At 40.3% G+C, this 24,028-nt stretch overlaps 1 protein-coding gene across 6 annotated transcripts in view; it reads left to right on the forward strand.

The window, feature by feature from the left end:
• The window catches only part of b3gat1a (beta-1,3-glucuronyltransferase 1 (glucuronosyltransferase P) a), a 75,654-nt gene that overhangs the window by 23,297 nt on the left and 28,329 nt on the right, over positions 1-24,028 (forward strand). For 3 of the 6 annotated variants that reach the window (XM_044202484.1, XM_044202488.1, XM_044202490.1), the window contains exon 2: positions 13,083-13,315. The gene's annotated coding sequence lies outside the window, so the exon portion shown is untranslated. Of the gene's footprint in view, positions 1-6,861; positions 7,007-7,674; positions 7,751-13,082; positions 13,316-24,028 lie in introns of those variants that run through there. The other 3 variants (XM_044202486.1, XM_044202485.1, XM_044202487.1) reach the window with 3 other exon arrangements.

Consider the following 24,028-nt stretch of genomic DNA (forward strand, 5'->3'; position numbering starts at 1 on the left):
TGTAATTGATGAGGGAGCACAGTCTATTTATTCGTCTTCCTCAACATTATTATTACAGCTACTGTAAGGATTCTCATCAGTCATGTTTTAGTCACATGTTCTATTCTTCATGCCTTTTACAGTAAATGATCTAAACTGAAGGTTTCCATTGCTGAGGCATTTTATAGAATACTTAATGTGCTGTTCATCTCTGTTGCTTGGCAGTCCTCCCTATAGCTTTACCTTGCGACTGCATCTCCATGATGCCAATGATGAAGCTAATTGCTAATCTTAGTCTTTCATTTCACAACTCAAAAAGCTATCTATTGATCTATTTACTGGATGGCTGTCGTTGACCGTAGCTGTTCATAGTTATCTTAAAGCTGCATTAATCAATTTGTGGTATCAGTTGGTCACTAGGGGATAGAAAAACATCAAAACAAGCTAACAGATATGCAACCACCACTCTATTGCTAGCTTAGTTGTTATGGCTAATGTTTTAGAAAACATTGCCTACTTTAATATTCAGCAGACACATAATTTGTAGTTTTTTATTATTGACTATGATCGACCCTTTCACATTATACAGTCACTTTATTCAATGTCAGTATTAAAACTATTGATTAATGCAGGTTTAAATTTAAATGTGAGGGGTAGTACGTGTCAGTTTCTCCAGTTACAGGTCAAGAGAGAGGAGCTGTGCATGTACACATACACTCTCTCTCTGTCTCACACACATACATGCAAGGACATACGCACGCATGCACATACATACACATTTTGTGTTGGCTTGATTATGAACTGACTTTGACTCTGACTTTCATTTTGCAGCTTAAACCATCCATGCCCCAAATGCAAAGGAATCCATAAAACTCTTAAACTTCCCAGGATAATTCTTATCACCAGTGGCTCTGTGATGTGTCTCAGTGTAGTTAAGAGGATTTTTTTATCCTCTGCATTATGAAGACTGATTTGCAAATCTTGTTTGGTTTGATGTCTGTGCATGTTATTGATTTTTGCTGAGTGCTCAGGGGGGTAAATGATCACAGTGGATATATTGCCTTCGTTGCAAGTTTAGCTTTGTTTACTGAGGCAGAGCTGTTTAATTGCACTTTGTGCTTAGTGCTCAAAGCACTGCAGCTTCATATGGAAATGTATTAGATTTGAGAAATGTGTTTAGTTTAATTGAATTTCTTGCTTGGCTTTTGTTTGAAAAAGATTATTAAGAAACTACAATATCATTAACAGTGCACTGCACCATATTTATGCACTTTACATGCTTCAGTTTTTAAAGATTCTGTTTTGGAAACATTGCGTTTTGTAATTTTCACAGTTTTTAGTGACTGTAGAACACATTCTCAAGTTGCAAAAATACACTGCAGTGTTGTGTAAGTGCAATCATGCTAAGAGGAAACAAGCTAAGAGTGATTAATCATTATTCACTCACTTACTAAGATTTTTTTTAAACAATTTAACAGCATCCCTGGTGGAACTTTTTATTTTTAAAGTGTGTTCAAACTGAATACAAAGCAAACTGTGATCTTGGTTTATTTGCTTAATTTTGTCTGCTGGAGTGCCGCCACAAATGGCCACTGGACGTGAGCTGTAGTTAGCTAACAACATGCACTGACACTGTGTACAGAGTGTGCTACAGCTCAGATTCAGAGGGATTTTAAACTTGCCTAAAACTCCAGAAGCTTTGCTTATTTTCCTGCAGATCCTCTCGTTTTTTACTCCCGTTGTCTGACGTCTTTACAAAAAACATTACAAAAAAAGTGTCGCCTACTTTTAACTTGCATTCAGTCTGAAGACACTTTGCAGAAACAGATTTGAAATCAAAACTAATATACACTCCCTTGCAACCACAGCATGCCAGTTGTTTTCAAAATGTTCAAGATAAAATATTCAAAGTAACCAAACCCTTGGAAACATAAATTTGATAGAACAGTAGGCCTTCCTCTGTTGCAAGAACTTTACATCTGTACACGTATTTCCCAAAGCTGAGTGTGTAATGGGAGAAGTAGTGCTGTGTAATATTAGGAGGAGTGCACTATTTACCTGCTGATAAATGTTTCTGCTGTATGCTGCAGGCACAAAAATGTCAGAAATGCAGGTCGTACCACAGTTTCCCCTTTGAGATCAGATAAAAGAGTAAGCTTTAGACCTCCATGCCCTCCAATTCAATGTCAGTCACTCACACTGACTCACACTGAGGCCAGTTTTTCTGTGGTAACACTGTGGAGAATTCTAGGTTTCATACAAACCGCTGCAGTACATCCTATCAGTCACTTCATAAAGCCGCTTTTCTTTTTCTTTTTTTGCCTTGAGCCAGTGTTACGCATGGTTGAGTGTCCACAGGGAGCCTCAGTGAACATGTAGTTTCGGTGTGACAGGTCGCTTCCCAAATAGAGGTTACTCCTACAACCCTTAACCACTGAAGACATACCTGTATACACCTACATAACAAAATATATACTGCATGTATACATACATGTACTGTATGCACACGGTTGCTGCATGCCAAAAAGAACAGACGTTCACACCCATTCAGGTGAAGGTAAATGGTGGAAAACACATGTGAAGTGCACAATGGATGGGTAATTGGATTCAGCAAGATAATCAAAATTGGAATCTCACTTGCCATTAATCTGCTCAGTGAAATATGCAGATCAGAGGATTTATCTTTTCTAACATCGGCAGTTTGCAAATAGATAGTTTTTTTTTTTATCCCAGTCAGCAATTAAACCACACTTCTACCTCCGATGTTTGTAATGTGATCTGCTATGTCGGCATATCCCTCCATTCATTAGAGTGGCTGTCTCACAAAATACTTGCAATTAGAATGAGGATCTTCTTAATGGCAGGAAAACCCATCGACAGAGGCAGTTTCTTCCCGTGGACATAGCTGACATATTGCAGCCCTGCAGCAATTAAGTGGAAGGAACAAAGAAACCGATACAGAGCCATTTTCCCATGCAGGCTCTCTGGAAAACTGGTAAATGAAAGGCATCTTTAGGCCCGAATGATGGTCAATCTCCTGGGTTTGATCATTTCGAGCCTTGGCTGTAATGGCTCACAGTCCAGAGATCTCCCATCTGAGAAAAACTTTTATGTAAATGCCAAGAGCAAAAGTCTAGAGTGGCAGTCCCTGGAGTGAATCAAATCAATTAACAGATATTTCAAAAATCACCACAGGGTGCATTTTTATGATTTGTTTTGAAGATTATATAGAGCAGAAGCCTCATTATGAAATGATAAAAATCCATTTGAGAGGTTTGCAAAAGACTTTTTAAAAGACTTTCAGCGAATAGAGCCTGAGGGGAGCATAAAATGTGCTGGACTCCGCATTTTAAAAAGTTTGGGTGTGAAGTAGGCACTGTAGCCTCTCCCAGTCCTGTCAAATCAGCTATCAGATAAATGAACTCATACTGTACCTCCAGATCTATCAGTATGGATTCGACCACATCCTTTCTACAGAGTATGATGTTTTCCCTGCTCCCCGGTCAGTGGATAAAAAATGTGTCCTTCGCCAAGTGACCATATCACTGTATCAAATCAAGATGAAAGGCCTGACTAACTCTCGTCAACATCAACTCACAGCACCCTCTGCAGTCACCAGCGATGGCACTGTGTTGTTGTGACTGTGGAGGAAGCATCATGTAATAGGAATGCAGAGGTCAAAATCCCCTGATCGAATGTGAAGTAGTGCCTGAAAGAGCACTAAGTGAACCAGACAGTGCTCTGTCAGGCCTGCTGACGACAGATGTGGGAGAATGCCTCGTCATTTGTCTCTGTTCTGATCGGACCTGTCAGTGGAGATTCATCTAGTGAGAAATACGCTCAAGCAGTTTCTGTCACAAGTACTCCTTCTGTCTCAAAACTTTGAGTTAATAATGATAAGATAGACAGAAAGATGTGTGCTTAAACTATCTAAAACTCCAAATAAATCTTTACATCTGTAGCTTGTACTTGTACATTATTGCAGCTGAGTATTACATAAAGCCCATTGTTATATTTAAACCTGGTGTAGGAGTCATGCCGCTCACACCGCTGCTTGTCAGACGATGCCGTGAGGGAACTGTTAACCTCATCTTTATCCAAACGTGGCAGGTTGTCCAAGCTATGCAGTAACACTGATCCAACAAGGACATCCATGTTCTTCTTAATGCCTCCCATCTCACAAGATTACTTAAGCCCCCAGTCTTACCGGTAGCGGAGCCCTTCAATTTCCCCAAGCCCTTGTAATTATGCAGACTAGGAGTATGAACCATGTGATTGCGTTCTACGGCAGAGGGTATATTACCTTTTTAGGGTGTCAAGGAGGGTACCTCGGGGAGCAACATATAATTGCAGCACGCACTGGATTCAATTGTTAGAGCATGTTAGAGAGATTTTCTTATTGTTTGCTTGACTGCACCGGCTGCCACAGTCGTGTTCGGACTGTCAGTGTGCAACTGTGGAGTGAAACATGTAGGTAATATGATACGTGATTAGAGGTCAGCTCTAATGCAGAGGCATTCATTGCAGCGCAGTAACACACTTCACTGTCCCAACAGTAGGCAACATATTTAGGCGCTACAAATGTTTGCCAAAATGACAGGCTTTCATGCACCTCATTAAATGTGCAGAATTTCGACTGCACTTTACAGAAATCCATGGAAAAATGAAAAGTGAAATGTTGTTAAAGTCTTACAGCCATTACATTCAAATTTCTCAGAAAGGTTTTTAGGTTTTTAGCCACACTAGTGGCATGGTTTATGAACAGATACCCTCAAAACTGATTAAATTCCAATCAACCCCAGCTGTACTTTTTGTTTAGTGCAAATTAGAAAATGTTAGTATGCTAAGATGGTGAACATGGTAAACATTATACCTGCTAAACAATAAAAAAAAAAACGGTTAGTTAAAATAAACTGGATCAAATGCCAATTCTTTCAATACTGTACTCTACTGTGTTTGTCCACTTCAGGATGCTTGTGTTGCAACACAGCCAGGCTATACAGTGTGTGCATTTCACTGCATATGCAAGTGAAAATTTGAGTGTTTCGGTGCGAGTGACTGAGTTCTGAAATCCAGGCTCGTGAAATACATAGATTCGCTCCGACGCTACCTAACCATTATTGAATAATTTATCTCTACTCTATCCTTCTAATTTGCAAAGAGCAGTGTGCAAAACATTCAGGTAGCAGCTTGTCATTTTTAGCTGGCACTGACCGTGATTTCTGTCAGTTAAAATGACAAAGGTCATATCAGCTGTTTCTAATTAACATTTATTCTGTGAGTAACTTGATGGCTGAGCCAAAAAATTTTATAAATTCTTAACATATCAACACTTTAAACTTATGAACTGAATAGTTTTGAGCCAGGACCCCCAGTATTTGGATCAAGTAGCTCGTGAAAAAGAAGGTGTGCAAGGCTACAGCTGTTATTTCAATGTGTCAGATATATATTTAAACATCACTGCAACATCTTCTGCTGCTATGTATAGAATTATTTTTATTATGTATACTGAGCATCTTTGGCAAAGAAAAAACTTTCGGGTTGAGATTAGTCATCTCATTTTCAGGTTGTAGCTTGAGTGTGCACTGGGCAGCTGTATCACTTAGATAAATATAAGTATCGGATAGGACTCTTTATCGACAGATACCTGTTGTTAAATTAATAATATACATACCCCCTAATTGTCACTGTGAGCATGTTAGCATGCTGATTTTAGCATTTAACTCAAAACGCTGTTGTGCAAGTACAGCCTCATAGAGTCGCTACCATGGCTTTAGACTCTTAGTCATGTTTCAGCCATAGGGCAAGTTATTTTAAAATGAAATTTGATATATACATAGTATCTTACTCAAGTTTTAAAGTCAAGAGTGTGGATAAAGAGTGATACATTTATAATGGCCTGCCTTTCTTTTAAATGCATCATTAATAACATAGCTCTTTCATGCAGTCATGCATTTACAATCCTTATGATGCTCACTAAAGAGCTGAGGTCAGCAGAGGTGTTGTGAACAGTAATCGCATATAGTATGATACTGTGAAAGGACAAACCGGGTGAGATAAAGTGATAAATATTTCAAGCAGCATAGGCTTGTTGTCTGTCTACAGTGACTACCACAGTTGTGTTAATAGCAGCTCATAAACATTCATCACAGGAAAGCGACTAAACTGCAAGCCTGGAGCATGTCATCACCTCCAAAGTCTCCCTCCAAAGTGCCTTATGGCACTCCTTGCCACTCTTCCCATTCTGCCGGTGTAATGCCTCAAACCAAACATGAGAGGCAAAGCTGCCAAGTGCAAACAACAGCAGTTACCTACCTACTAGCCAAGGGAAAAATGACCCCCCCTCCCTGACTATCTCTCAGGGATCAATTGAACCCTTGCAGAGGCTGAAAATGATCCTGGTAGGTTGAGCGACAGTTGTGAAGATGAAAGGCATACTAGTGAGTGCGCGATTTGTGTAATGGTACTTAAAACATCGACTGTCGTATCGGCCACACAAGGGTGAAGGACTATAGGGATACAGTTTTAATTCACACAAGGCCAGAAGAATGTAAATAAATACATAAATAAACAGGAGGAGCTCTTGTTAGTATTTGAAACAATATTTCAGAGTAGCAGTGTGTTCCAACAGGACACAACCATGAGCTGTAATCTATTTATACCCCAGAGACCAACTGAAATTCTGGCTGTTGCACTCAGCAGCACCTTCAGGCTGCCGATGTTATTCCTGTGCAGCTCTGGCTCAGGCTGGAAATTCTTCACAGGGATCAGTGTATTCCAGAAAGGGTGTGGGTGGTGTCTGTGTGTGTGTGTGGCAGGGGGAAGAGAGGTAATATTATAGGGGGATTGCCTGTAAAGCCACAACCTTCTCCTGTCCTCCGTCTCTGTCAGAAGTTCTCCCTGAGGGGGATCAGCAGGTAGCGTCGAGGGCAGGCTGTTGAAAAGTATTTGCCAAACTCCTGGAGGATGAGGGTTGCTCTTAATTTAATCTTTAACTCAGTCGTATAAAAATGAAGCTGCCAGTGGGGTAAGAAAATGCTAGTTTTATGAATTTAAAACATATTTCTCTGTGTTTTACAGGTGAAATATGTTTGAATCAGATGACAATAGAAGCAAGTTAAAATTCCTATACTCCATGTTTCATTTAATCAAGGGGTATTGCATGTATTTTTTAAACAAACTATAAGCCAGAACATGGAGTTTTGGTGCAGTCAGAGCCACATGAATCGATGCAGCTACAATATTACTGGTCACAAGGCTGAAACCCTGCAACAAGGTCTGATATTGTCAAAGAAATGGCAGCCAGTGGAGCAATTCATTAATATTTCGTGCATTTACAGTATGTGTATTAGTGGAACTATCGCTGCTTGGACTGTTGGATATCGAGTCTATTGGAGTCTACACTGGACTTTGTTGAAATTTTCGCATGTTTTCACCCTTTTTATTAAGACTCTTCAATAAGTAGAATAGTATAAATGAGAAAGGGTAAAAAAGGAAGACAGGATAGAAGGATAACAGCAAGGAGTAAGATTTAATTACATAAGAAATATGTAGGACACACAGTATCTTGGCCAATTTTTTTGTAGGGCTCTTTCAATTCTTACTCTGATTGTGTGTATTGAGTGCATTTCCTCATTTATTCAACAGAGTCAATGAAATGCAATTTTTATATGTTGGTATTCTTGTGGTTGCCAGACAGAGTCACCAGGTCTCTGTCAATACAATAGGTAACATGAGGTTGCAGCGATAAGGACAACGACAACTGTGCAAGGTAAATAAATCGTTCTTTTGACTTAACCTGTGCCAAGCTTTTCTAACATGCCATCAGTCCCAGCTGCTGTGCGTCGCCATGGCAACCGATGGCCAGGCTGAGATCAGCACAGTACAGTTTTGGTCTTGAGAAAACCATAAACAGGAGGACAAACAAAGACTGCTGTCCAAAGCTGTGATGGCAGCGCCGTATTGACACCAGCCTGCGTATTGTCACAAGTATGCAAATTATCCTGCTTGTGTGAAGTCTGTGCTGCATCCATCATCCACATCTCATGCTATTTTATTGTGTCGGTACACAGTGCGTAATTAAATTGTATACTTCACAGGATGTATGAGGGTGTCGGGAGATTATTGCTGTAAAATCTTCCAAATAAATCACCTTGGAGATAATTAAATCACGTCATCGCTATTAAGCCTCTGACATTTCCTTTATTCTTTAATGTGTGTATAATGAAAGGCTAACATTAAATTCAACGTGCTTCTACCCAGCTGATAATCGACTAAATGGGTAATTATGATTTAACTGGATGGCTGTGAGTTCTGGGGGCTCGAGGGTGACCTGCACGCGTGATGATTGTTCTTGCAAAAGGACATCCTGTGCTCTGCGGCTTGGCCTTCATTGAGCTGTCAGGAGCTGTGGGGGACGCAGCGCTGTCAGCCTGCCTGCCTACCTCCACCATCCATGGGATCGATCACGCCGCCGCCTCCTAGAGAAACCCTACCACCACAGCTCCTCCAATTACTGCTGATGGGCCACATCTTTCTATCAGAATAGGCATCAGAGGCATATGGCGCCTTTCAGAGCCAGGGACAGAAAGAGAGAGAAAGGATGGAGTGGCAGTGGAAAAGAGAGAGGCAGAGAGAGAGAGAAAGAGTAAGAATGTGGTGACAAGCGTGCGCAGCTGCTGAAACCTTCCATGTTGAACTTTGCCAAGACGGATGCTGAACTTAGACCCGCGTGTGCATTATTAATATTGACCACTTACACGAGAATAAAGAAGCATTTACTCACCAACTGACATGCCTGAATTAATCATAGAGCCATACTCAAAGGCACGATGAATTCTCTTTCATGACAAACCTGGCAATTTTCACTTAAATGACAGATGTCTTCAGAATGAAAAAAGGCCACCAGGTCTGGCATTATCTGACGCACCATCAAACATTCAGCAGAGGACAGGCTTTGTTTTTGTTTTTTCTCAGCAGGACATTTTCCACTCGCTGAAATTATTCCACAGTGGGGATAATATACAGTATATCTTAAAAGAGTAATATTAGTGATGTCTGAGAGGAGATTGTCAGTGATGGGATTATTGTATGTCTGGGTAATTTCTGCAGTGGAGTCCAGCAAAGGGCTGACGCTCCAGGGATGCAAACATACATATAAAAGCAGTTACTGTAGTGAATTCTGCAGAAAATAAGCATGTGCCTCCCTTCCTTTGCCGTGGTTGCCTTTCTTGCCGTGGGCCCATATACTTTAACAGTGTGTGTGTGTGTTTTATACTGATGTCCTGCACATGGCTCCCGGTGGGTCCATTGGATGGAAGCAGAATTAGAAAAGATTGTCCCTGCAGCACTCTTGCCACTTCTCCTCCAGACTAGATTATAAAATATATCAAAAACCATGTGGCAGTCAGTACATATAGAAACATAGATCACAATATACACTGCAATAAGGCAAAGTAACTACAGTCACCTTTTTTATGTTGATTTTATTTTGTGAGCAAGTTGGATTTCTTCCTGCATGAGGAAGCATCAAGTCCTGATGATGCGTTTGTGTGCATATACAGCATGTGTGAAAGTGTGCGCAGGTCCATCTCTATTCTGATGGGTTACATTAGCAGGTCTGAAGTCAATCAATACCAGCACCACCCTGTCTGGTCTCTCTCTCTCTCTCTGCTCCCTCCATCCAATCCTCCGCCTTCATGTTTTATCCCCCATCCGTCACTGTCAGTTGCACAGACTGTCGTGTTCGCAGTGGTCAGCCCACGTTAGAGCCACCGCAGCCCGCTGCACACTATAAGCTTGTCTCAAAACGTGTGCATGTCTGTGTGCTCCCACGCACATACACTTGTGTGTGTGTGTGTGTGTGTGTGTGTCTGTGTGTTTGGTGACTGGTCATAGAGCAGAACATGACAGAACGCTGGTTGAACAGTGTTATAGCCACCTGCTATGGTCCACACGCTGCGGTGCTGTGATCAAGTCCTGAAGTCCTGTCTGAGTGCATTGCAGATGTTAATAACACATTAAATGCATTACTCTGTTGCTGGGTAAACATCTTACATCTCCAGAATGTGATTTTTCCAGGAGCTAGGTAAAATATGAAACCGAACTTAGCTCTAACCTATCACAATGCCCTGAAGAACTTTGAAACACAGGGACGATCTATATTTAAAAACATAGCATCTGAACATGAAAAGAAAATGAGTTGCAAGTTAGTGCATGTGTGTGTGGTGTTTACATAAGAAATTGCCAAATCACCATTACAAACTGTATTTATTATGGTTACTTTAAGGGTACTTTAAGTCTTAGGCTGGATTTTGCACCCAGAGGTGTTTCTTAAGTACTTAAGAATGTGTCTAGTCTTTTTCATGGTTTTACATGTTTTTGTTTTTTTTTTGTTTTTTTGAAGAAGCCATTCAGAGCTGCTACAAGATAAAGACATTCATTTTGAACCACCATTATCTTTGTCAATTAAGGGGTGTGGCTAACAATAGCCAATCACAGTTGTAGCTCAGGAATAATGTTACTGTATTATTTAATTCATTATTTAAATTAGCCCCAGACAGCCTGTTTCATTGTACAGTAGGCTAATAGGCAGGCCTGGATGTTTCAGAGTATCTAAACAAATGTATCAATTGAATAAAACGTTTAAAGGACTTTAATATCATCAGTCTATCTTGAAAACAATCACTATCATTTGCTCTCACAGTATCACACCTCCTATCAGCAGCCAATTTAAATTCAGTGTAGTAACCATAGCTACGCATGGCACAAAGACACATTTTGGGTTAGTGCCTGGTTTTATCTCTGAGCTTTTAACCCCCGATGAGCAGCGGCACAGCTTGAGATCCTCGGCCTCCTTTGGTCGCTCCACAGTCTGGGTTGACGATTATTGCTGTTTGAGCTTTTTCCATCAATGTTCCTCGACACTGCGGTGACCTGCTGGGCAAATCAGTGTCCTTTAAAATATTTTCCTTGACTTAAATTCTGGGCAGTTTACATCATAGTCTACGTTGTATTCTGTTTAGCTGTTGTTCGAATTGTTTCATGCAATGTTTTGTTCTGTTTTATGTTGATTTTCATTTTATTGTATACATATTATATATCTTTAAAACTATTTCCTTTTTAGCCTGCTATAGTTGTGGGGATGTAATAATGGTACTACACAAACAGTGCATTGAGCCTCTATAGGAGACCCACTAATACAAATCAGCTGTCAGTTGAACCACAACATGAAGTAGCATTGGTGGTACAATGATATATTGTTCCCTGGCATGCAGGAGGTGCAGGTTTGGACAGGCCTTTCAATCTTCATCATGTCAAAGCAGAATTTTGATGATGGAGAAGGAGGGTGTGTACGTGTGATGGTGTGGGGGCCCAAGAAAAAAAAAAAGGACTCATGCCTGAAGTCATGCGGCTACTCAAAAGTACTTTCTAAAATACAGTATGAAGTTCAGTTTCTTAATACACATTTCAACATTCGAGATATACTGTATTTCAAGATTACTTGAATATGATTTACAGACATTTAAGATGCATTAAGTTATTAGAACATAAATTGATGTATAATTATCTGTATATTAAATTATTTAAAATTTTAACAGTGTAGTATGTGTAGTTAGTAAAACACAACTAGCATAACTAGTGCAGTTTGATTTGTTCTCATGTAGCACACTCAACCACGTTTAATGAATTTAATTTAACATCACTTAAATATAAAGTACATGCATTTATGATGCGTTATATTGTTGCATAAAATATATAACTAAATATGTGGACAGTGTGCATGTTGTAAGGGTTTATTAGGGAAGCCTAATTCAAGTGCGAGTGATGCTCTTCTCTGATTTCATGTCTTTCTGGCTACAGAATGCAGACAAATTGCAGCAAAATGCATGATACACATCACAATGACACTAAAGAACACACAGGGACAGTGCCTGCATGGGAATCTGTGAGTTGGGACCCTGCAGCTTGTTTTTACCTCACTTAGCTCTGCGTCCATGCTCCCAGCTTTCCTCTTTCATTGTTGTAATTTGGCACCATGGAGCATGTTTTAAATCCTGCGGCTCAAGTCGAGTATCTGTGAGTCAGCTGGAGCTACAGAAGGGGCATTCTCCGTGGTTTTGAGATAATTACTTTCTTCCCTTATGACAACCCTATTGAATTTAGATTAGGCCAATAACAAACCTGCGACACTGCGTGCCCTCTGCATTGCATCTTGTCAATAGGCTGTTAATGTGCCCGACCCTTGTCTCATTTTTCTTCGTGTGGCATCAGCTGGTCCCCCTCTACCACCACAGTGACTGCCCACAGGTGAGTACAACCAACACTGTGGCAGATGAGGCCGGCAGAGAAAGTCTCATCAATAATGGAGAGCGGTAGCTGGGGGAGCGGTACAGAGGAATTGTGGTGGAGTGAGTGAGAAGTGCAGCTGGTGTATTTGTCTAATTTCTTCCAAATGGACATTTTGAAATGATGTTCCCCAGAGGGCATGCATAAGAGGAAGGAAGCTATTAATAGCTGATAGGCTGACTAAGTTGTAAAATTGCTGTTTAGATACAGTATGTTCCTTTCCATATTTTAGCATTTATTGACATTTTCCTTTGCTGTTCTGTCACCTTTTCTCCAGAGAGCTGGACAAATTAACAAATTAATAACACAGAAAAATATATAAATATATACTTTTTTAATTCAGATTTTTTTAAAGGCCACACAGGTGGTTGTCATACTGTATGACAAAAATGTGAAATACCCAAATAAGTATCCAGCTGAAGTCAGCTACATGGGTGTAGTCCTAAAAGGCACACCCTATGAATCAAAACAAAAAAATCTCATCAATTTCCTGTCTGTCAAGCAGCGTGTAACTGAGTGTAACTGCACCTCCTCAGAGGAATAGAGACACACAATGATTATCTCTCCTGACAGCTGTCCAGATGCAAACAGAAATTCCATCACCGAGGCACTGAGAATGACCCAGTGGCTGTTATAGTGTGGCAGCGTCTTCTCCCAGCTGCCATCCTGCTCATTCCCTTTCTTCAATGCCCCTCATTGTGTTTAGAAGAGGGGGCCCATTCTTACTCACATCTCTCGTGCTCTTGTTTTTCCAGTGGCCAGCCCTGAGGGCGTGAAACTATTGGGAGAGTTTGGATGTCCCCGGTCACACAGCTTCCACTGCGTTGGACCACCTTCAATTGGACGCATCTCTACTCTCCAGACGGCACCAATTAAGGCAGTCTTGAGAGGAAGAGTTGTGACAGTATTTGACGACAGTGACGCAAGGAGGACAGGAGTACACTGGAGGAGGGGCCTGTGCTTGCTGCAGACAGGCAGAGGACTGCTTGTGAGTATCTTATTGTTCTCATTGTTGTGGGGGAACACATTTCCATACAGCTGACCAGGGCAATGCTATCCATTCTCATATAGTTGATGTTTTTCTAGCACAGTAAATAAGAAGTTCATAACCAGAAAGTATTTAATCTAAGAATGAATGCAAGGTATTGATTTGTTTCTTAGACGCAGTGTATTTCTATCCAGAGACGTTTTTCAAATATGTGAGGATATTTTTTATCTCTGTGTAAACTGTCTGATGCACAGACTGCCGGGTTAACCTTGACAATCTTGCTTAGTTCTTTTTTTTTTTCACTGTCACTTACATCCCACATGAACAAACACACAGCTGCCTTATTTATTTCTTTTTTCAGCAGCTAAATTTAAAACTCTCTGAGCATCAAAGGACGTTGTTAAAGGTAAAAGGAGGATGCAGGTGATAGTACCGCCACACCCACCCATCTTTCTTACTCTCTGTCTCAGTCTTTCACGGCCGTCTTCTTACTTTCTGTCTTCGCCTCCTGTCCAATAGATGTTCCATTTTCACCAGGAAATCCAGTAGAGGAATTAGGTGGAGGACATGGGCAAAATGATCTGACCGATCCACTTACCTCTGCTGTCTACAATCCCCCTGGCCTCTGATATTATTAGAGGTTGATATATTTGTAGGCATAATGCACGGGAGCATGGGGGAGAAGGTTGGGAGGTGAGGAAGACAGGGAGGGGGTAGGTGTGAGAGCTCAAGAGCCGATGCTGCTGATGACAAAGCCGAGGAAATAATCTTAAGGTGTGGAGGCAGCAAATGATGAGATAGTGAGGTGGGGGAGGGAGAAAGAGAGAGAGAGGTTTGGCTGTTAAATCGCTTGAAGGCTCTGTTGTCTCCTCACTATCAAAGAAAATATCATGATTTCGTACTAGCAAGCCAAGGGTAAGATGAATCTAAACCTTATACTCTCATATTGCCTTTTGCCCAGTGCAAACACAGCTGAAATAAGACAGGTTAGCACACAGATCTGCAGGACTTACATAAACCACAGTGCCCTGGGATCATACCACCGGTCGATAGCAGTGCTTCACACTGCACCAAATATTAAGCTCCCATGCCTGATACTCAGATGAAGGGTTTCGTTCTAAACAGAAGTATCCACTATTAGATCCTCTTCTCTCAGACAATGACAGCATAACAGTGAAATAAAAATTATACTTTTGTTAAAAGGCAGAAGAGATGTATATATAGTTCTTCATATTCATGGTCACCAGAGAATGAATCCTTCGCTAGCGGCACCATGAGGATGACCTTTTTGGCTTCTAGTGGAATGCCTCAACAAATAAGTGAATGAATTGCCATGGAATTTAATACAAATATCTATGATCCAAAGAGGATGAATCCTAATGTCTTCGGGATTCCCCAACTTTTCCTCTAGCGCCACCAGTAGTTCAAAGTTACTTATCCTGTGAAACATCTCAACATCTACAAGATGGATTGGTTAGTACAGACATTAAATGGTTAATCAGAGGATGAATCCTAATGGCTGTGGTGATCTCCTGACCTTTCATCTAGCACCATCATCAGGTTAAAATTTTAATTTGTCCAGTACTTTGATTTATGACTGAAGATTGGCAAAACTTATGACATTCCATCAGTCTCAGCTGTACTTTGTGTTTAGTGCTAATTAGCTAATGTTAGCATGCTAACACACTAAACAAAGATGATCATGGTCAATAAGTTGTCATTGCTTTCCGACACTGTAGTGGGCACTGTGCACTAATCTACAGCAAGCACAAAGAAAGGCTGCTGTAGAACAAGAAAGCAGGAAAAGCCGAATGTGCCACTTCTCAGTTCTCAACTTTTACAGTGGCTGAATGTTGCCATTGTACACTTTTGGAAGAAGGCAGAAAAGGAAGTGACTGGGTTGGTCAGTCCTAAAAAGCACAGTAATCAGAGAGGGTGAACAAATTACCAGCAATGCCTAAGAGGGTAATGCAATCTAACAGCCCTGCAATAAATCCTACATTTTTTAAGCTTTTAATGTGTAGTTAAATTTTTAAGGCCTATTTTTCTTGAGACTGCTGCATAGAGGTGATGATTCAACTCTGTGGTCACATTTGAAGACACAGTAGTGCAACATTCTCATAGGCAGCCTCACTTTAGGTGGCTGCCGGGCAAACTGTTTGTTCCTGTGTGGCTTCAACATGTGAGAAAAGGCACGATTCCATAACATCTTCGTGATCATAGTTTTATTTACAATCTCTCCACCGAGCTTAGGGCAGATAGCATATGTTATGTAATAATTTAGATAGCAATCCCAACCCCTTTAATTGGTGTGAGCTGAATTAGCACTGACTAATCAACATGGCAGCCTCTCATCACAGATTTATAGACGGCTATGATTGCTGCCAGGGTGAAATTAACTCTTTCAGTCTGCAGGGGAATGTTGAAAGATGCCTGGCTGAAAGACACTCCCCCTCACACACCCACCCACACACACACACACACACACACACACGCGCACACGCACTCACACACACTCATACGTATATGCAGATGAGACTTGTCTGTTCCTTCTGGCTGTCTCTGTAGAGCTGTCACACATGCTGCGTCTTGGAGCACCAGGAGACCGGGGTTGACTTGAATTAAACTGAGAGGATGTCCTTTCCAGATCTGCAGAGGGCCACAGAGACACATCCGCCCCCAGAGAGAACCAGTCAAAAAGACAGAGGGAGCGAGAGAGAGAGGCAGATGAATGGAGGAAGAGAGGAAAAAGAAGAGAGGTTGGAGATTGGGTGGAGAGGAGGAGGAAGTTAATAAAAAAGAGGCAAGAAGAAATTGTCTGTGAGAGAGGGGGATGGAAGATGAGGTGGAGAAAGAGGGGGACACTAGAATACGAAGGAGGGAGGGAAGATAAAATTGTGTGTGTGTGTGTGCACGTGTGAGAGGGTTTGACAGAAAAAAGAGAGAGGATGAAAGAGAAAGCTCAGAGAAGCTAAGGGCAGACGCATCTAATTCCTCTTTTCCCTCTGCTCTGGCCAACACTGGCTAAAAATCATACAGATAAGGTTAAATACATCCAAAATGATTACTGCATGTTAAAAATGCCACTTAAATATGTTCTTTATGTTATCAGATGAGTAGGGTGTTCAGATACTGTAATCTAAACTCTACAGAGAGAAATTAAATAAGTGAGAAATGAAATAAATAGTCACGAATGGATACAGGCCTAAATATATGACGTGATCATGAAATTGTGAAACAATTCAGTACTATAATAATAAGTTAAAAACTTAGCTCAATATTTTAAAATGTTATTTTAACAGCAGGGCAGAGCCTATTGCATGATTATGTGACAAAACAACAGCCAGTCACGTAACTGCTCTGCCCTGTTGGTCTGATTTGGTTGATTGACAGATGAAATATGAAATAAAACTGACATTGGGGGAAAATGGTGTTTTGATATGAAATCTGACTTTTGTAAAAGAACGCTTTTAAAAATAAAAACTACTGGATGTTTAAGCTGCAATGATTAGTCGATTAATTGATTAGTTGAGCAACAGAAAAATAACTACTTTTAATACTTTTAATCATGTAAGTCATTTGATGGTTCCAGCGTTTCAAATGTGAGAATTTGCTGCTTTTCCTTGTCATAACATTATTGTTAATGGAATATCTTTGGATTTTCATACATACAAAACAATGTAACAATTGTAATTTTTCACAATTTTATGGATATATATTTTATTTGTATTTATTTATATTAATATTTTTCATTGTGTCATATTTTTGTATTTCATTTTGAACACTTTGGGCCTCCATTGGTTGTAGACACGTGTACTCAAGAGGCTGACCATGTTCAGATGCAGATCATAATCCATGTGACTCAAGAGTTCCTATACAATTCTAAATGGCACAATTTCAGTGCCTGCTCATATGGTTATGGGCTTTGTCTAGCAGTTTGAAAGTATCAGGATTCTGGTAATAAACACTATAGTCAGCAGTTATAGGTAATACAGCACCATCTGCATATAGAGGAGAAAAAAATTCAGATATTGTATGTTAGATGCAAAAAAACCCAACAACACTGGGTGTACTTGTGTTAATCGTCCTCAGTCTTTATCAGCTGCAGCATTTGGACTAATCTCCTAAACAGTGGCACACTATACCAGTGTCTAAGGAGCTATGCATATACAGAACAGTGCAGTCTATGTTTAGAATAGATTACAGTAATGTATATCCTGACCTAAGGCTGCAGAGCAGATTTAGAATAGACCATCATTTTCTACATCCCACCTCCAGGCATTGTTATTAACAGTAAGTGCATTTCCTATTGTGTTCTAGCGTCCTGTGTCTCTGCCTTGCCCTGGATGATAAACACGCTAGAGACCAAGGTTTTTGTAGAACAAGAAATTGGAACATAAATTATTAAGTGAGAATGCGCCTTCCCAAAAAAGCATCCATTGTATTTTCTCCTTATGCCTGCAAACTAGGCAATCCCTGAACTTCCTGCCTAGATTTCAGCTCAGTGATAGGGTGAACTTGTTACTCTTAATACAGGGAAGACATTGCTCATCATTGTCGCTCCACCAAATCTGCTGTGAGCTCTTCACAGCTTTTTTTTCTTCCCTTTGTTGCACAAGATCTTTGTTCTGTAATGACACAAACCTGCTCTGCCGAAATTCTACAGGCGACATTTTTTCATTTCAATTTCAGGGCATTAGCTGCTGAATCATTCTCAGATTAATGATGAAATTTCAAGCATGACGCACAATCATTGTATGTGATTACTTACACGGAGGGAAAATGAGCAATTCAAAGATAATAACACACACATTTGGTGGTTTTAGGAAGCGCTTGGTTAAATGCATCAATATTTACTTGGTTTTTCCACCTACACTACAATTACTTTTGGCCCTTTGGCAGTTTTCTGTAGTAATAATTCTTACAAGCCAAGCAAGCATACAAATGGTTGACCTAGAAATTTGTGGTGAAAAAGCAGCTGCCATGAAAATGCTTGTGAATGAGTTTTTGTGCTTTTTAGTTTATCTTATATATTCCACCAGTCATTTCTAAATGTTTTTTAAACCAAGGCAGACCGTTGACCTTGTAATTAAACCACCCACTAATTGCTAACTTTTGAAGAAATTCAAGAGTTCTCTTGAAACATGCAAAACAGTACAAAAATGTTAAAATTTGTTATTTTAAATATTTAAAACTACTGTAAGAACTGCTGAAAGTGCTGTGTGCAACAGCTTTATACTGGGATGCAAAATGTAGAGCACATGTGCAAGGACACATATTTCTCAGACATGGATAATGTCGTATTGTAAGGTTAGAAGGAGTAAAAAGTGTTTGCCATGATGCAACTGTTTGCAATTTTATTGTTATCATGAGAAATGTCTCTTAATGTTTCCCTCTTGAACATTGAATTATTCAGTGCACATCAACCAGGTTTTGGAGTGTAAACCATTCGCAGAGTTGTATGACACAGTTACTATAAGAAACACTGAACAGAATGCCAAATCATGGTGAAAAACAAGTATTTTTTAGCACACAAAAGCACAAAAGGAGCACTGTAGATCATTGAAAGTTCAGCATTTGAACAACTCCATTCCACCTAAACCAACATGACCTAAATAAGTGGTTCAGTCTCGCAGACATTTTGGGATTCATCCATGTGCTGGCTGCAGCGCTGTATGTATACCTGCACACAGTGAGTGCCTGATAACTAGGACTGCTCTGAGACTCTGCAAGGTCTAGGGGAATTGTGAAAGTTGGTGTTGAGTTGTCTGATGAAACCCACACACGTACAGACAACATGCAGCCATATGTGCACACACAAAAACACAAGCACAAATATAAATGCATCCACTTTCACGCATACACAAACCGGGAGATCCTGAAGGCTTTTAAAGAGCTTAAATCACCCTGAAGCCCATCAGACCACATCAGTGTGAGTGGGGGTGTGTGTGTGCCATTAGACAGCCCTAGGCCAGCCCCACTAGCACCAACCTTAACTAAAACACAACCCCCCAGATTTGCACCAACTCCATTGGGAAGCAAAGATGGATACGCCAACATTATCTCGCCCTGCAGCTATACAGCCCCAACAAACCCTTCCGAGGCTCTTATTGCTCTATTTTCTAGCCCAGCATATGGCCACTGTGTATGATGTTTAATCTTTGGGAGAAGAAACAAGGTACTTTTTATTGCATATGATGAGAGCTTTGTGCACTGAATTATAGTTAGTCTCACACAGGTTAGATTTAAACCGAAAAAAACACTGAACCTGGAAGGTGGGAGTTATTGGCCCAATCAGTGAACAGAGGGGAGCAGACGATGACTCACTGTGACTCGAGTAACTATTTAAATGAGGCATTGTACAAATAAAATTTTATAGTGCAAAATGGCTTGCCAATTTTATCTAGAAACTGATTTTTGTGTATAATCAAGAACAAACACATCAGTGTTGCCAGAACAGCTGCAGAGTGGAAAATCAAACACAACAAACAACGACAGAGCCCAGCAAGTGGTGCGTATTCCAAATAAGCAACAAGTCCTCATACCTAAATGACAACATAGGTCGTTTATCAATGAAAGCCAAAGTGACCCATACAGTAAGAACACTTTGCTCCAATGGCTATAAAACTGACTTGATTTAGGCCACCCTACCTCCCAGGCTAACTCAGAACTAAATGTTTCCATGGTAACAATCAGTGAAACCTGGTGAACAGTGGCACCAAATGACAAAAGAGCAAAACATGGCTCACAATTGCTAACATGTGGAGCGAGCAATTAGAGAGGGAAGAGTGTTTAGAGTGCGCAGTAACCTGTTGGAAATATACAGCAGGGAGGACATCGTCAGTCAGTTTCCCAAAGAAACTATCCTGACCCTGACTGACGGAGTTAGCAGAAATACTGAGCCCTGCCACATTAAGAAGCCACAGCATCACAGCTCCGCTACAGCTCTGCACTGCACTGTGATTTTATGGTGCTGGAAGTTTTTTGGATTGTTACAGATGAAGCTTCGCGGTAAAATGTCCCTGTAACTGTTGAATCCTTCCAGAAATCAAACATTTTCTGCAGGAGTGAAGGGAGCTGAGCCATGTGACGGGGTTGCTCGGTCAGCTGTGTTTTTTAGTTTGAAAAAAAGTTTTGATTTAGCTAGAATTCATGACAAATGAGTCCTACCTAAAATAGTCAAGCGTTAGATAGCTTTGACTTTCTTCAAAGTCAGATGCTATGACACTGTTGTTTTTCTGGTGAGGGCAGCCTCAGTCAGGAGTGGGAAAGATTCATGTCAATGTCTCAAGTCAGGGGAGAACTCTTCAATCATCTATTGTACAGCCAACATAAAAGAATACTGACTATACAAGAAAAATGGCTGTTGAGCCTGACCAGTGTGGCCAGGGTTTGTGATGCTAAAGCATAGTAACATAGTTGCTTGATTTCTATTCCAGGCAGCAGCGAACATGTCATCCACCAGGTGTAGGACCTCTGGGCTGATCAGTAACACCTTGTTTTGGTCTGTAATGGTAGTGGCCCCCTTGCTGGGACCAATCAGTGTAATTTTACTGAAACCCACTACTGACGTGCATCACTATTATCGAGTTTTGTCAAATTCATATTTTAGTGTCTGCCAATTGTGTGTGGATGCACAAGCAAAGAAACAAACTTACCAATGAACAAACCAATGAATAGATGAAGATTAATAGTTGTTCTCTGATTTTAACACAATCAAAGCAGGGAGGGGGGTGATGAATACTTCTGCCAAGACTCACAGCTGCATGAAAAGTCAGTCAGTCTGAGTTGGACTAAGATAATCAACAGCAAGCCGGTAGACATCCTCACCGATTCTCAACCAGAGGTTATTCCATAATGCAACAGCATTAGAGAGAAAAAGGGTCATTGCCCACTGGCATCTCTAAATGCTCAAGACAAATTGAGCATGAGAAAGGCAAGGAAAGCACCTTCTACTCAAAATCACATTAAAGGTCTGTTCTGCAAATTTTCAAACGAGGATATAATGCTTTTGGTTGAAACGCTGTCACCACAATGTTGACTTGATGATTTATCACATTTGAGATCTTTTTTGTCTCTGCAAACAAATTCATCATAAGAAATGTTATGTTATAAAGACTGACAGCATCTGAAAACTAAACATGAGAATTTGTTCGCATTTACAACATCAGTAAAAAAAAAACAACACAGTTTCCGTGATAATGAGCAAAGAAATTGACAGAATGATCACCAATGAACACTGTAAATCAAACTATTCAGTGACATTTTGAAAATATAACCAAACACTGTCACATACATAGTGGATTGTATATTGTAAGTGGAAAATCTGTCAAACACTGCTGCGCTTATGGTGAGGCACATAATTCAAGTAAACATTTGACATTATTACATGATTACAAGATGAATGGTTGTGTTTTCTTGGTAAATGTTTATACTCCATCCATCCGACTAGAAATCCTTGTGTTGCGATAAAGGTCAAAGGGCCAGAGGGGTCAGTCAAAGTTCAGGGATACATTCATCAAACGCTTGATGACATATCACCTCTAAGGGGTCCTAAAAACATGTCAGTTTCATTAGTTATCAACCAAGAAATCTACTAATGATCTGCAACAAGGCTTCACTTAAGGCTGAAAATATGTTAATTATGATAATCTGCAAGCGGATTGAGATGCTATTCAAATGTAATATGCATGCATTGGCATTGCTTTAACATGAGAAGCTGATGAGATTCACTCTGCAATGATATGAGCCTTTAAACTGGAGGGAAAAAATGCCTTTGATTTGTGCAATCAGCAAACTTGGTAAGCAGTGCATGCACAGAGTGATTGAATGCAGCTCTGATAACACCTGATTTAAGATCAGTCCCATTCATAACTTCCCCACTAACTTTGTTATTGTCCAGCCCTCCCATCCTGTGGACTTTACAGCTGGATGGCCTAATTGGAGCCATTTCCACATATAATGTGGCAGCCCCGAGGGGGCTCATTATAGATACTGGGCTGACCCACCTCAGCTTTTCTTCATCCACCCCCTCCTGAGGGTCCTATGGTTCTGTCCAGTGACAGATACAGTAGGGTTTCCTCCAGCCTACAGGCTATTGATCACCATTAGGAAAGAGGAAATTCATGCTCTGTCACTATGGGCACAGCAGAAATGACTCACGCATCAAAACTAAACTAAAGGGAACATCATAATGGCTGTTGTAGTTGTCAATGGAATATAACAATATAGGGAATATGGTCGAGATATATGGTACAGCGCTGGTTCAAATACTGTGAAAATGTATATGCTATTTCTTGGCCAGGCACAGTGACTTCCTGGAGTCTTTGCTGGCTGTCTGGCAATCTCATGACAAGACAAGACAAAGCTCCAGGAAGTAACTGCGCACGGCCAAGAAATAGTCCCACACATAACCCTCCGTAAAACCACAACTTGTCCTTTCTACACTTTAGTTCTTGTACATATTAAACAAACGAGCTGTAACATGTTAATTTGTGAGATTTAGAGGTGCTGTTAGGCCGATATTGTTACCTTTGGATAAAACCAGCTAGCTGTCGCTTCTGTTTCCAGTCTTGAGGCTAAGCTAAGTAATAGGCTGATGGCAGAAGCTTCACATTTACTGTACAGACATGAAAGTGGTATCGATCTTCAAATCTAAATTCTGAAACCATATTTCCCAACACGTCGAATTATTCCTTTAACATTAGCATGCTGAGCATTTTAGCATTGTAATTGTGAGCATGTTAGCATGCTGCCGTTAGCATTTAGCTCACTGTACGCTTGTTAGATAAGAAAATGTCTAGTTTGGTCTGGTAATGAAGGTGTTTAAAGTTACATTTAGGATTTGGTCTTGGTGTACTTGAAGTGCTGTCACTCATTATTACTGTCATTATATGTACAGTAGAGTATGCTGAAAATTGCCTATGGATTCGGTGAAAGTGTTGCCTGTGAAGACATGCCATCAGTCACCACCGTGCTCTTTATCTCAGCAAAGTCATTGCTCCGTTGAGTCAGTGACACCTCTGTAATGTAGCATCAGCAGACACACAGTCGCTGTGTCAACACTGTTCTGTCGGTGTCATCTTTCTGTACCCCCGGGTGCTCTTTGAATGTGACTGTGCATAGTCGCATACAAGCAAAGTAGAAGGACAAATAATAATAGAAAGTGATAGGCAATGATTTGAAAGGCTAGCAAAGAGTAGATTATGAAGGCTTGGTTTGAAATGTCAAAGGTGCCTGTTTTTACATTGGGCTGGAAACTATGCTGACTTCATTAGGCCTGCATTCAACATCATCACTTATTTGACATTCTACCAGAGATCTTTAAATGTCAGTGCTTTTATGGTGGTACTCAAGAAATACAATTTGTGTGAAAGTGGTGCATATGTGCTAAACTGTTTTTAATATAGAATCTGAAATAATAATATGGAATGAGCATGTTAAGGCTGCTGCTGAGACTTATTTTCATATACAGTACAATGGGATATGACTGCATTAGAAAGATCAGGTCTTTTTTCTTTTGGTACTAGCAGGAAACAGATGCTGACATGAAAACAAAAATAATTTTAGTTGCTATTGCACGTCTATTTTATTCACAGTGTTTGGACTATAGCCCTTAATGTGTCAACACATGAGTGCAAATACATCATCTGTGAAACATAAGGTAATGAGCTTTTAGGATATCAGTGTTCATAAAATACACGGCATACGGCA

Source organism: Siniperca chuatsi, linkage group LG7 (assembly GCF_020085105.1).
Source record: "Siniperca chuatsi isolate FFG_IHB_CAS linkage group LG7, ASM2008510v1, whole genome shotgun sequence".
Taxonomy (NCBI): domain Eukaryota; kingdom Metazoa; phylum Chordata; class Actinopteri; order Centrarchiformes; family Sinipercidae; genus Siniperca; species Siniperca chuatsi.